A 10639-nucleotide genomic window follows, 5' to 3' on the forward strand; every position below is an offset into this window, starting at 1 on the left:
AGGCCTCCCACAAGGCCACATATACAAAGTTTTCAGTCCTCAACAATGCGTGATCTCTACAGCTAGTTTATAATGAGTCAGTATTTCAGTAAAACCAACATAAGCTACTACAAGCTCCTATAAACAAAAATTTCCAACAGACTAAGGAAGTCAGTAATTAATACGATTATTCAGAAAACTATGGCTGTTGCTAGGGAGTATAAGTTCAAACCTGTCAAAACCAGAAGTGATCCTTTTATATTAATTTATCAGTAATTCCATTTAATTTCTTTGTCTAAGCATGGCATATGAAAACAGTCTTTCCACAAACCAAAAATGTGGAAACATTTTAAAAATAAGGAGGTGGTTTTTTTTAAAGTAACTCATCATATTTCATAAGCTAATCTTGGAAACAGGTTCTCTTTGATAGAATCCTTTCACTTTGTGGCTTTTGTTTGCACTTAACTGGACTGAGTCTGTTGTACGTCATCTTAAGAGCTCACCAAAACACAAATCTTGCCATATAGACAGTAAAAAAATAAAAATGATGGTAGGTAAAAAGCTAATTTGCATCATCCTTCTTTCTGACAGAATGCCAGAATATCTGCATTCATGATAGTTGTAGGATCATAAAGTCCTGATTCACTCATCACTGGTCAACTCATATACCTCCAAAATAGGATATGCCAAAAGTGGAATATTGAGACCCAGTGTAACAGACATGTACAGAGAAACGTGATGCAGAAGAAAATGTGGATGAGATATTCTGGAAGTACAAGAGGACTGAGTGTTTTACATTGGTCTATACTGCAAGGGCTTCTTAAACTTTTTCTACTCACTATGTTTTTCGGTTCTGCATTTGTTGGTATTGTGTGGCCCGAGGGCACATGCAGCACAAAGAGCTTGCTTTGTGTTCAGAACCAAGGCTGTGATATGCAACTTGTGGTTAGCTCTACCAGAAACACCTCCGATTCGTTAAGCATTTGATTTTTAATTAATTTTTGGTCATTGCGCATTCAGAAACCTTTTACTGTTGCCAAATTTTTCGTGACCCACAGGTTCATCATTTGCTGTAATGTGCCAGATGGCAAAGAAGATGAACATGGTGGTGAGCAGCAACACCAGCATGTAGCAGAAGGCAGTAAATATGAGCACTGTGGCCCAGAGAAAAGAGGGAAGTGGCCGGGGGCTGATGCCACTGAAGGGACGGACAATGTGAGGCATGGTGGTAAAACCATTCACTTCCCGGAGCCGCCACCATTGCCCAGGCCCTCGCAGTCCAGCTGCCTCAATTAGCTTTTAAAAGCAGATATTTGCTGAGTTGGTATAGTAAGAACAGTTGGTATAAACCTTCTCCCAAACCAATCTAGGGGAAAGTGGATTCAAACTAAGAGAGAACATCTGGCAAAGAAAAGGGCAACTCACGATTTCTATTTGCTGGAAGTCCTTTCAGCCTTTTCATGGAGTCTTCATGAATTTCCCTTTGAGCGTGGTCTAGCCTTCTGCTTGGCTCTTTGTAGAATCATGAAGCCAATTTTCCTCAGTTTCTGCTTGGCTCTCAATTCCTACACTACCATGAGCCTCCTGGGGAGATGTCTAAGAAGGCTAAGGGAAGTCCAAAATCTTCTGACCTTTCAAAATCCACAGGTCATCCTCTGGTCAAGGTTGGGACAAGACCTTCTCCACCCACCCCACAAGTGATTCACTCTCAGGCGCTTGGCTGAAGCTACTCCCTCCAGGCTGGCCCGCCACTGGAATTACTTGTTCTAAGTTGGCTTGCAGTTTTATCCAAGCCCCACAAAAAGCTATCTCAACTAATCCCAACACACTTCTTTTGTAAAATTATTTCATTTTGTCCAATGACTTGCACTCCTTCTAAATTGATTAAAGACTTCTCCATACCTAGTTAATGACTTTCAGGAGAGGTATTCTCATCTAATAAAGTTATCAAGGTATAGAACATCTTGTTAAATACATAGATAAAGCATTTATTATGTGCCAGGTACAGTGCTAGGTGCTGAGCATACAAATAAAAATACAAATAACAATATAGTTTATTTTCCTCAAAAATTTTTTTAATTTTTTTAAATTTTTTTTAAATTTAATTTAATTTTATTTTCAGTTTTGAATTCCCTCTTCCCATTTCCCCCTCCCTCAGCCATTGCGGTAACCAAAAACAAACAAACAAACAAAAAAACCCTATTGCAAATACTTATGTCAAGTGAAACAAATTCCCTCATCAGGGATCCCCCTGCGTGTCTGCCCCCTACAAAGGAAGAAATATATTTCAATCTGTACTCAGAGTACATCAACTTCCTATCTGAAGATGGATAGAAAGTTTCATAATGAGACCTTTGGATTTGTGGTTTTCATTGTATTGATCAGAGTTCCTAAGTCTTTCAAAGTTATCTTTACAATATTACTATTGTGTAAATTGTTCAAGGAGTTTACATTCTAATGGGGAAAGACAATATCTAGTGAGATAAGGCAAAAGCCCATCAATAGAATCAGGGTATCCAGAGGGTGCTCAAGAAGCTCAAGGTATACTGTGCTAGGAGCTCAAGGTTCTGGTGAGAGGGAGATGAAGATAATGTGGGAGATGACAGAGTGCAGGAGGCATGATCCTTATGACAGAGGAATTATTCTAAGTGGGATATTCAATCTCCCCAACCCTCACACTTTCTGAATCTTAATGGTTCAAGTGTGTTCCTTACGGACAACTTTTTTTTTTTGGTTTGTGCTTTCTAGTCCATTCTGCTACACTCTTCCATTTTATGAATAATTCATTTCATTCACATTCATGGTTATAATTGTTAAGTGTTTTCCTTTCATCATGACCTATAAAAGAAGTTTCCTCTTTTGACACCCTCTTTTACAAAGGAAAAAAAAAAGTGACTAAAAAAAGAGTGGAAGCAATGCTAGCAATCCATAATCAGAATGATCTGATTCTACCTTCTTTGCCTTTCCTTTCTTTATCCAGCCCAACTTAGTCAACCACATCTAATCCTTCCATCCTCTCCTTTTATACTCTGCTTCACAGTTCGTTCTTCATAATTGAAATTTGTTTTGCTTGTAACCATTCCCTTCCCAACTCCATCCCTTCTCTCCAATCCTGCCTCTTCCTTTCCCTATCTCCACCCATTATCCTGTTAATTTTAATTCCTTTCCTTTCTTGGTTTAAGTAAGAGTGATGTTCAAGTGAGTTTTCAGATGAAGTAATCAAAGCTGTCTATAGCCATCTGAAAAAAATGCTCTAAATCACTATTGATTGGAGAGATGCAAATTAAAACAATTCTGAGGTATTACCTTACATCTATTAAATTGGCTAATGGGACAAAAAGGAAAATGACAAGTGTTGGAGTGGCTGTGGGAAAATTGAGATGCCATTGAGTTGTGAACTGATTCAACCATTATGTAGAGCAATCTGGAATTATGCCCAAATATTTATAGCAGTTCTTTTCTAGTGGCAAAGAATTGGAAATAGAAGGAATGCCCATCAATTGGCTGAACAATTTGTGGTATGTAAATGTGATGGAATACTATTATGCTATAAGAAATGATGAGCTAGATGCTCCCAGAAAAATCTGGAAAGATTTATATGAACTGATGCAAAGTGAAATGAGAAGAGCCAGGAGAACATTGTATACAGTAACAGCAATGATGGGGGATGATCAACTATGAATAACTTAGCTATTCTCAGCAATACAATGACCTAAGACAACTCTGAAGAACTTATGATGAAAAATGCTATCTATCCCCAGAGAGAGAAATGATGGAATCTGAGTACAAATCAAAGGATACATTTTTTATTCTTTATTTTTCTTGGGTTTTTATTTTGGTCTGTTTTCTTTAATGACATGACTAATATGAAAATATATTTTGCATGACTACACACACATAACCTATATCAACTTGTTTGTCTTCTCAATGAGGAGATAGATAAGGAGGGAGAGAATTTGGAACTCAATTTTTAAAATGAATGTTAGATATTGCTTTTATATGTTATTGGGGAAAATAAAATAATAAATTTTAAAACACAATTTTTTAAATAAGAATGATGTTCATGAGATGGCTGCTCTTCCCCGCTCATGTTTGTTTATTTTTCTGATGACGTTCTAATTATGAAAAATAGTAAATTCCTCCTTCTTCCTTTTTTCTTCCTGCATATATATATTTTTTTCCATTCCTATTCTTTATTCTCAAATCCAAACAAAACAGCACAAAATGCTACCCAGGCCGAGTTTATCTTTCTTGACTCATTTTTGACTGTTAAAAAACAGTGGGATTTTTGAAGGTACGGTTGTCTTTTTTCTCACTATTTGAGTGTGAGCATTCAATTATCATTTAGCTTTTTCAAGTCACACAAATATATTTACCCAAGTTCTTCCTGACTCCTGTGTTTGTATTTCAAAGATTAAAGATTCTACCCAGCTCTGATTTTCTCAATAGGAATGTTTTTTTAAAATCCTCTGTTCTATTAAAGGACCATTTGCTCCTTTATAGAATTAGATGCTTTTGCAGATTGTTATTCTTGGTTGCAAGTCTTTTTTTTTCTTTTTAGAGTATCCAGTTCCAAAATGTTCTTTCTTTTATATTTGATCCTATGTAGTTATGTGGTCCTGAATGTAGTTCTGATGGGGTGCTTGGGTGCTTGTACTCAGCCCCTACTTCTAAGATTATATTTCTCCTTGGCCTCATAAACACTATCCTTGGCAGTTTCCCTCCAGCCCAAGGACCCTATCTCTGGCAGTGACTCATGAGTGGGCCCAGTGAGTCAAACTATCTCTCCCTGTTATAAGAACAAGCTGACCTCTGTAGAATTTCCCTTGTATGAACAGGACTATCTTGTACCAGCAGAACTATCAAGTACTGATGCCCACAGTTACATATACAATCCAGAGGTCAAGCTATAGATGTCAACTTCTGAAGCTATCTTGTTTCAGACGTAACAGACCAAAGACATGCCCCAGAGAAACCCTCCTCCATGGTATCCAGTAGTGAATGACATAGTTGTATGTTATCACCTAATTATTATACTTGCCACATAATCCACTACTTTTCCTATATAAACTTGAGCATCATTCCTGTTAGGTTGCAAGTTCCCTAAGGAGCTCTGCCCACCATGGCAGAATTCCTTAAGGACCTCTGCCCACTATGAAGTGTAACAATAAATCTTTGCCACCTTGGCTTAAAGAATGCTTGAGTCTATGAATTCATTCCAGATGATCCCGTCCTATACTCTGGTCCTTGAGGGGTCTAAATTTCTCAGACAGTAACATTTTTGGTGCCCAATGTGGGGCCTGTCTGAAGTCTCAGGCATTCTCTGAGTCAAGCTAAGCCTCTCCTTCCCCTCGCTCTGTAGTTGGATTATCCCACAAGCACCTAGGATGGCTTCACTTTGGGTGGAGCCTGCAATAGACTCTGGCAGAATTCTTTCTTGACAAGGGACTCCATATTTTGGGAACACCTGCATATTTTCTCCCTCTCCAGGAGCTGGCTGAGGCAAGTGACTACAGGTGCTTATTGGTTTCCCTTTCTATCTATAGGCTTATAGGCAAAAAGGATGAGCCAATCTCTGTCTTCACCTTGAGATTCATCCCTAGGTTACCTTCTACAGGACTAGAGAAAGCTTACTCTCCAAGACCTTAAAAAGGAACATTTTACCTGGCCTCTATACAATCTGGAGGACCATGAAAAGTTGTCTGATTTGTGCAGGGGATTTCTGATAAGCCTCTCTGAGCTTTTGGATTCTCCCTGTCATCTTTATTACCCTGTCTGTATCTGTTGTGTGTCTGTGTCTCTTTGTGGTATGAGTGAGTGTCGGTGTGTAATCCAACACCCTTTGCAGCCAGGCAGCAAGAGGAACATCCAAAGGCTGCAGCTGGACTTTGCTTGGAATGCCACTTTCTTTCTCTCCTCCCCTTCCTCCCTCCCTGATTGCAGCAGCCTCAGAGGAGCAGGTGGATGAGAGAGAGAGAAATACTTTACTATTTCGGTTATAAGATTGGTAAACGCAAGTTGGAGAGGGTAAGAGAAGTGTCAGATCAGAATTAGAAAGAAATAAGATACATGCAGTTTTAAAGGGACCTTAATCAAAGTTTACCAGAGGGGTAAATAGGTAGAAGGAAAGGCAAGAAAGTTTAAGCATGTAGGAATGAGAGGGGTATGGGTAGAAAGAAAAGCATAATCTATTTGCAAGAACTGTGTGAACAGAGGGTTTGAGAGTAAAGAGTTTGGAAACTTTTGGAAAATTGTTGGTAAAAAATTTTCTCTCTCTTTCTACATTCTAACTTTGGCCAAGATTTGAATGGAGAGAGAAAGAGAGAGAGAGAGAGAGAGAGAGAGAGAGAGAGAGAGAGAGAGAGAGAGAGAGGGAGAAGAAAGAAAGGGGGAACCTTTTCCCCTTAGATCAAAGAGGCAGGTTGACTAGCTCTTAACGTGTCCTGCCTCACATGTAAAAGAGAAAAGTTTTTGTGTACCAGAACACAACCAAAAGGTAACTGAATTCATTCTGGTCATATTTTAAGTGAAATGTGTTGCTCCTAATCTGATACTTAAGTCAGAATTTATTATACTGCTTGGCAGTAAGGCAAATTGGGAAAACGTAAGGATCTGAAATTTGTTAACTGGGTGACATTAAGCAAGTTACCTCATTTTATCTCACATAATTTGAAGGTGCCTAACACAATGCCTGACAGAAGGCAGACACCATAAATGTTAACTATTATTATTATTATTAGTTCATTTATTAGATGTGACCTGTATATAATGCCAATGGTGGTGAGATGCCCAATTTTCTATGTAAGGTAATTTGGAAATGTATTCAACAGAATTGGAGTCACCTGATTGGTAATGTGTTTGTTTCAAGTTTCAAGTACATAATATTGTTTTAAATTGGTAAACTTTTGTATCAGTTATATTAAGCAGCTTTTCATAATTTGGATGTTATTAAAGTATGAACTTAAAAAAACTAAAGGATGGTGGAAAATTGTTTAAAACCAGTTTTGTTATTTTATCAGTCTTGCTAACCCTGTTAATGTTTTATAACTGCCATTTAGAAAACCAGGTATTTCCACCTTTGCCTGTAGTTACAGTGGAGGTTACAGCTAAAACAATTTGGCTATCACTTATGAAAGTTGTAAATTGTTAACTAAGTTATTTGGGGTTACTGTTTTAATGCTAAAACCTAAAATTGTGGCAGCTAGGTGGCACAGTGAATAGAGCTCTGGCCTTGGAGTCAGGAGGACCTGAGTTCAAATACAGCCTCAGACACTTGACACTTACTAGCTGTGTGACCCTGGGCAAGTCACTTAACTCCGATTGCCTCACCAAAAACAAAACAAAACAAAACAAACAAACAAAAAAAAACAACCTAAAATTGTTAATTGATTACTGTCTGTGAAAAGGAGGGCATTGGGTGAAAGCCTTATCCAGATTGGTTCTGCACATTCAGAACAATCCTCCTTGTAGTATGGGGGTCAGCAGTCAGGGGCACCAGGATCAGCCCCTCCCTGGGGTCCATGTCTATTCTCCTTATTTTGTAAACTTTCTAGGTCCCTGGAAACCATTTGTGTGAGCAAAGCACTTGTTTGGGTTATGAAATTCCTAAACAATGAACTTGACTTGCTGAGAATTTGCAAGTGTATGTAAGTGATTTCTAATGATTGGTTTTTACACCAGGACAAGTTTAAATTTGAGAAGGAAAGATGTTACATGGAATCCCTTATGTATGTGAGTCCTGGTAAGTCTTTATTGCTTATTACAACTCCATGAGAGTAAAATTAACTGCATCTGACTCTAAGCTATGGTTACTGAAACTTGCTGTTTGAGGTAAAGGCTCTTGGGACTGTAACTAATTTTGTTTTGAGTTTGAATTTGGGTATAGTTGTCTGCATTAAATCAATATCTGAGAGAAATGCCACAAGCTACTCAGAGGGAATGTGATCCTGTACTGTTAACCAGTGAAGGTCTGCATCTAGGAAAAAGCCATGAGGACAATCTTAGCCTCAATCTAGGATGGGATTAGGATGGGATTCTCCTGGCTCAGTTTCCCCATTTGTGTTCCTTTGAAAAGGAATGTTTTCCCACCTGACTATTCCTGAGTCCAACTATGAGGTAGAATTGATACTGCATGGTTGACTCTTATCTGAATTCAAACGGAGCTGAAGATGTTTTATCCTGTCATATTTGGTATGTCACATGTCTCTGCCTTTTCCTTTTATGGCAAATTTCTATGATCAGAGTAAGTGGTCAGTAAAAGACATGAGCACAATGTAAGTATGTGAGATCTTGCTGTTTTGATCTGAATTTATAGTCATTCCATGGCCTAAGCAAGAGTTAAAATTTATCATATGTAAAAGGTTCAATTTCTGAAGTATCTCTTTCTTTTGGAGTGAATATAATTAGAGAAGAATAAACAAGCTTGTGAAATAAGGATGTGAATCTATTCAGTTGTGAGGTTAAAGTTAGGAACCTCTTTTGTTCAAGGCAATGCAGTTATGTCAGTGAAGAGTAACAATTTACGAGCTATCTTGTCTTATATGTGAGTAGTCTGAGTAATGAGTTCGAAAGATTTGGAAAGATAAATAAAGGTTTGATTGAAAATATAGAAGGTAGACAAATGGAGGGGGGGACATCCAAGTCCCTCCTGTTGTCCATGGATAGGTGGTCTGGGTGCCTTTGTGCCAAATTCAGATGGTTTAAGTATGTTGAAAAGGTATGAGGAAGTATGACAGTATCTTAAGAAGAAAAGCTCAACCAAATTTCAGATAGCTCTGTCAGAAGAACAGCCCATACTTACCCCACTTCTGGTCATTTTCCTCTTACTCCTTTTTGGCCTTTGTTTCTTTAATCTCCTTGCCAGATTTGTCTCCCCTAGGCTCAGTGTCCTCCACTTCCAGATGACTTCTCAGACTGGGTACCAACCCCTGTCCAAGAGCATCACCATCACCCCTTGGACCTGGCATTGGTCAAGTTCCAGATACTGGCTAAAGAACCAACCCCTTGAATGGGGGACCCCACAAAGCAGAGACAGCTCTACATCTAATCCCAGCAGGAAGCTGTTTCAGAAGCTGAGACCTTCGTCTCTTACCCCAAAAGATTTTGGGTCCCATATGTTTAAGGGGGAAATTATGGGGTGCTTGGGTGCTTGTACTCAGACCCCACTTCCAAGATCATATTTCTCCCTACTCTCAGAAACACTATCCCTGACAGTTTCGCTGCAGCCCAAGAACCGTATCTCTGGCAATAACTCATGAGTGGGCCCAGTGAGTCAAACTATCTCTCCCTGTTACAAGAACAAGCTGACCTCTGTAGAATTTCCCTTGTATGAACAGGACTATCTTGTACCAGCAGAACTATCAAGTACTGATGCCCACAGTTACAGTATACAATCCAGAGGTCAAGCTATAGATGTCAACTTCTGAAGCTATCTTGTTTCAGACGTAACAGACCAAAGACATGCCCCAGAGAAACCCTCCTCCATGGTTTCCAGTACTGAATGACATAGTTGTATGTTATCACCTAATTATTATACTTGCCACATAATCCACTACTTTTCCTATATAAGCTTTAGCATTATTCCTGTTAGGTTGCAAGTTCCCTAAGGACCTCTGCCCACTGTAAAGCAAACGTAACAATAAATCTTTGTAAACTTGACTTAAAGACTGCTTGAGTCTGTGAATTCATTCCAGATGACCTTGTCCTGTACTCTGGTTTTTGAGGAGTGTCTCAACCTCTCAGACCTCAACAGTTCTGACTAGTTAACAATATTTTTTTCTTTGATCTGGAAGTTCTGACTTCTGTCTGTAACATTTTATAATATGTTTAATTTGGAATTTCTTTCAGTAGGTGACCAATTTCAATTGATTCTTTCTATTTTCACTTTATCCTCTGTCTCTGATAGTTCTGGAAAGTTTTGTTTTACAATTTTTAAAAATATATCTTTTTTTTTTTTTTTAGTTATGGGTTCCATGGAATACAATGGGAAGGAAGAAAAGAAACAAGCACCTACTGTGTGCCAGACACTGTGCTAAGTGCTTTACACATATTATCTCCTTTGATTCTCACACCAACTCTGGGAGGTAAACACTATTATTATTCCCATTTTATAATTGAGGAAACTGAGGCATTAAGTGACTTACCCAGGGTCATATAGCTAGTAAGTGACTGAGAGGAGTATTGAATGAAGGTCTTTTTGACTCTAGGCCACCCCTTGCCAAGACCCTCACTAGCTCTAAATTATCTCTTATTGTACTGTCTTCCAAGGAAGTTTTCTATAATAGATACCTCACTTATTTTTCTCATTTTTCAGTTTTTTAACAAAATTCCAATATTTCTTCTTGCCTTACTGAATCATTGAGTTATTTTTCTTTCATGCTCAGTACGTCCATTATCTGAATAAGATTGACCACTTTCTGCTCTAAGATGTTTATTCTCTTTCCAGGTATTGTAATTGCATTTCTTTACACTTATTTCAGTTCTTCCTTCTTTCCTTACATGCACTTAAGGAGTCCATGTGGCCAATACATTCTTTTTACCTGTGGTTCTACTTATGATTATTTCAGAGTTAATTCTTTCATCTGGGATTTTTATCTTTATATTAACTCATAGTGTTTCTTTGTTGTATTAGGTGTTCTCTTCTGTTTGCTCATGCTTTCAT

The 10639-nt window shown here is 38.3% G+C and overlaps 1 pseudogene; it reads right to left on the reverse strand.

Moving 5' to 3' along the window:
• Nucleotides 1-470: 470 nt before the first annotated feature.
• On the reverse strand, nucleotides 471-1203 carry LOC110214838 (protein cornichon homolog 1 pseudogene; annotated as a pseudogene).
• Nucleotides 1204-10639: the final 9436 nt, after the last annotated feature.

This window comes from Phascolarctos cinereus, unplaced genomic scaffold (genome assembly GCF_003287225.1).
Source record: "Phascolarctos cinereus isolate Bilbo 61053 unplaced genomic scaffold, phaCin_HiC Scaffold_726;HRSCAF=1367, whole genome shotgun sequence".
Taxonomy (NCBI): domain Eukaryota; kingdom Metazoa; phylum Chordata; class Mammalia; order Diprotodontia; family Phascolarctidae; genus Phascolarctos; species Phascolarctos cinereus.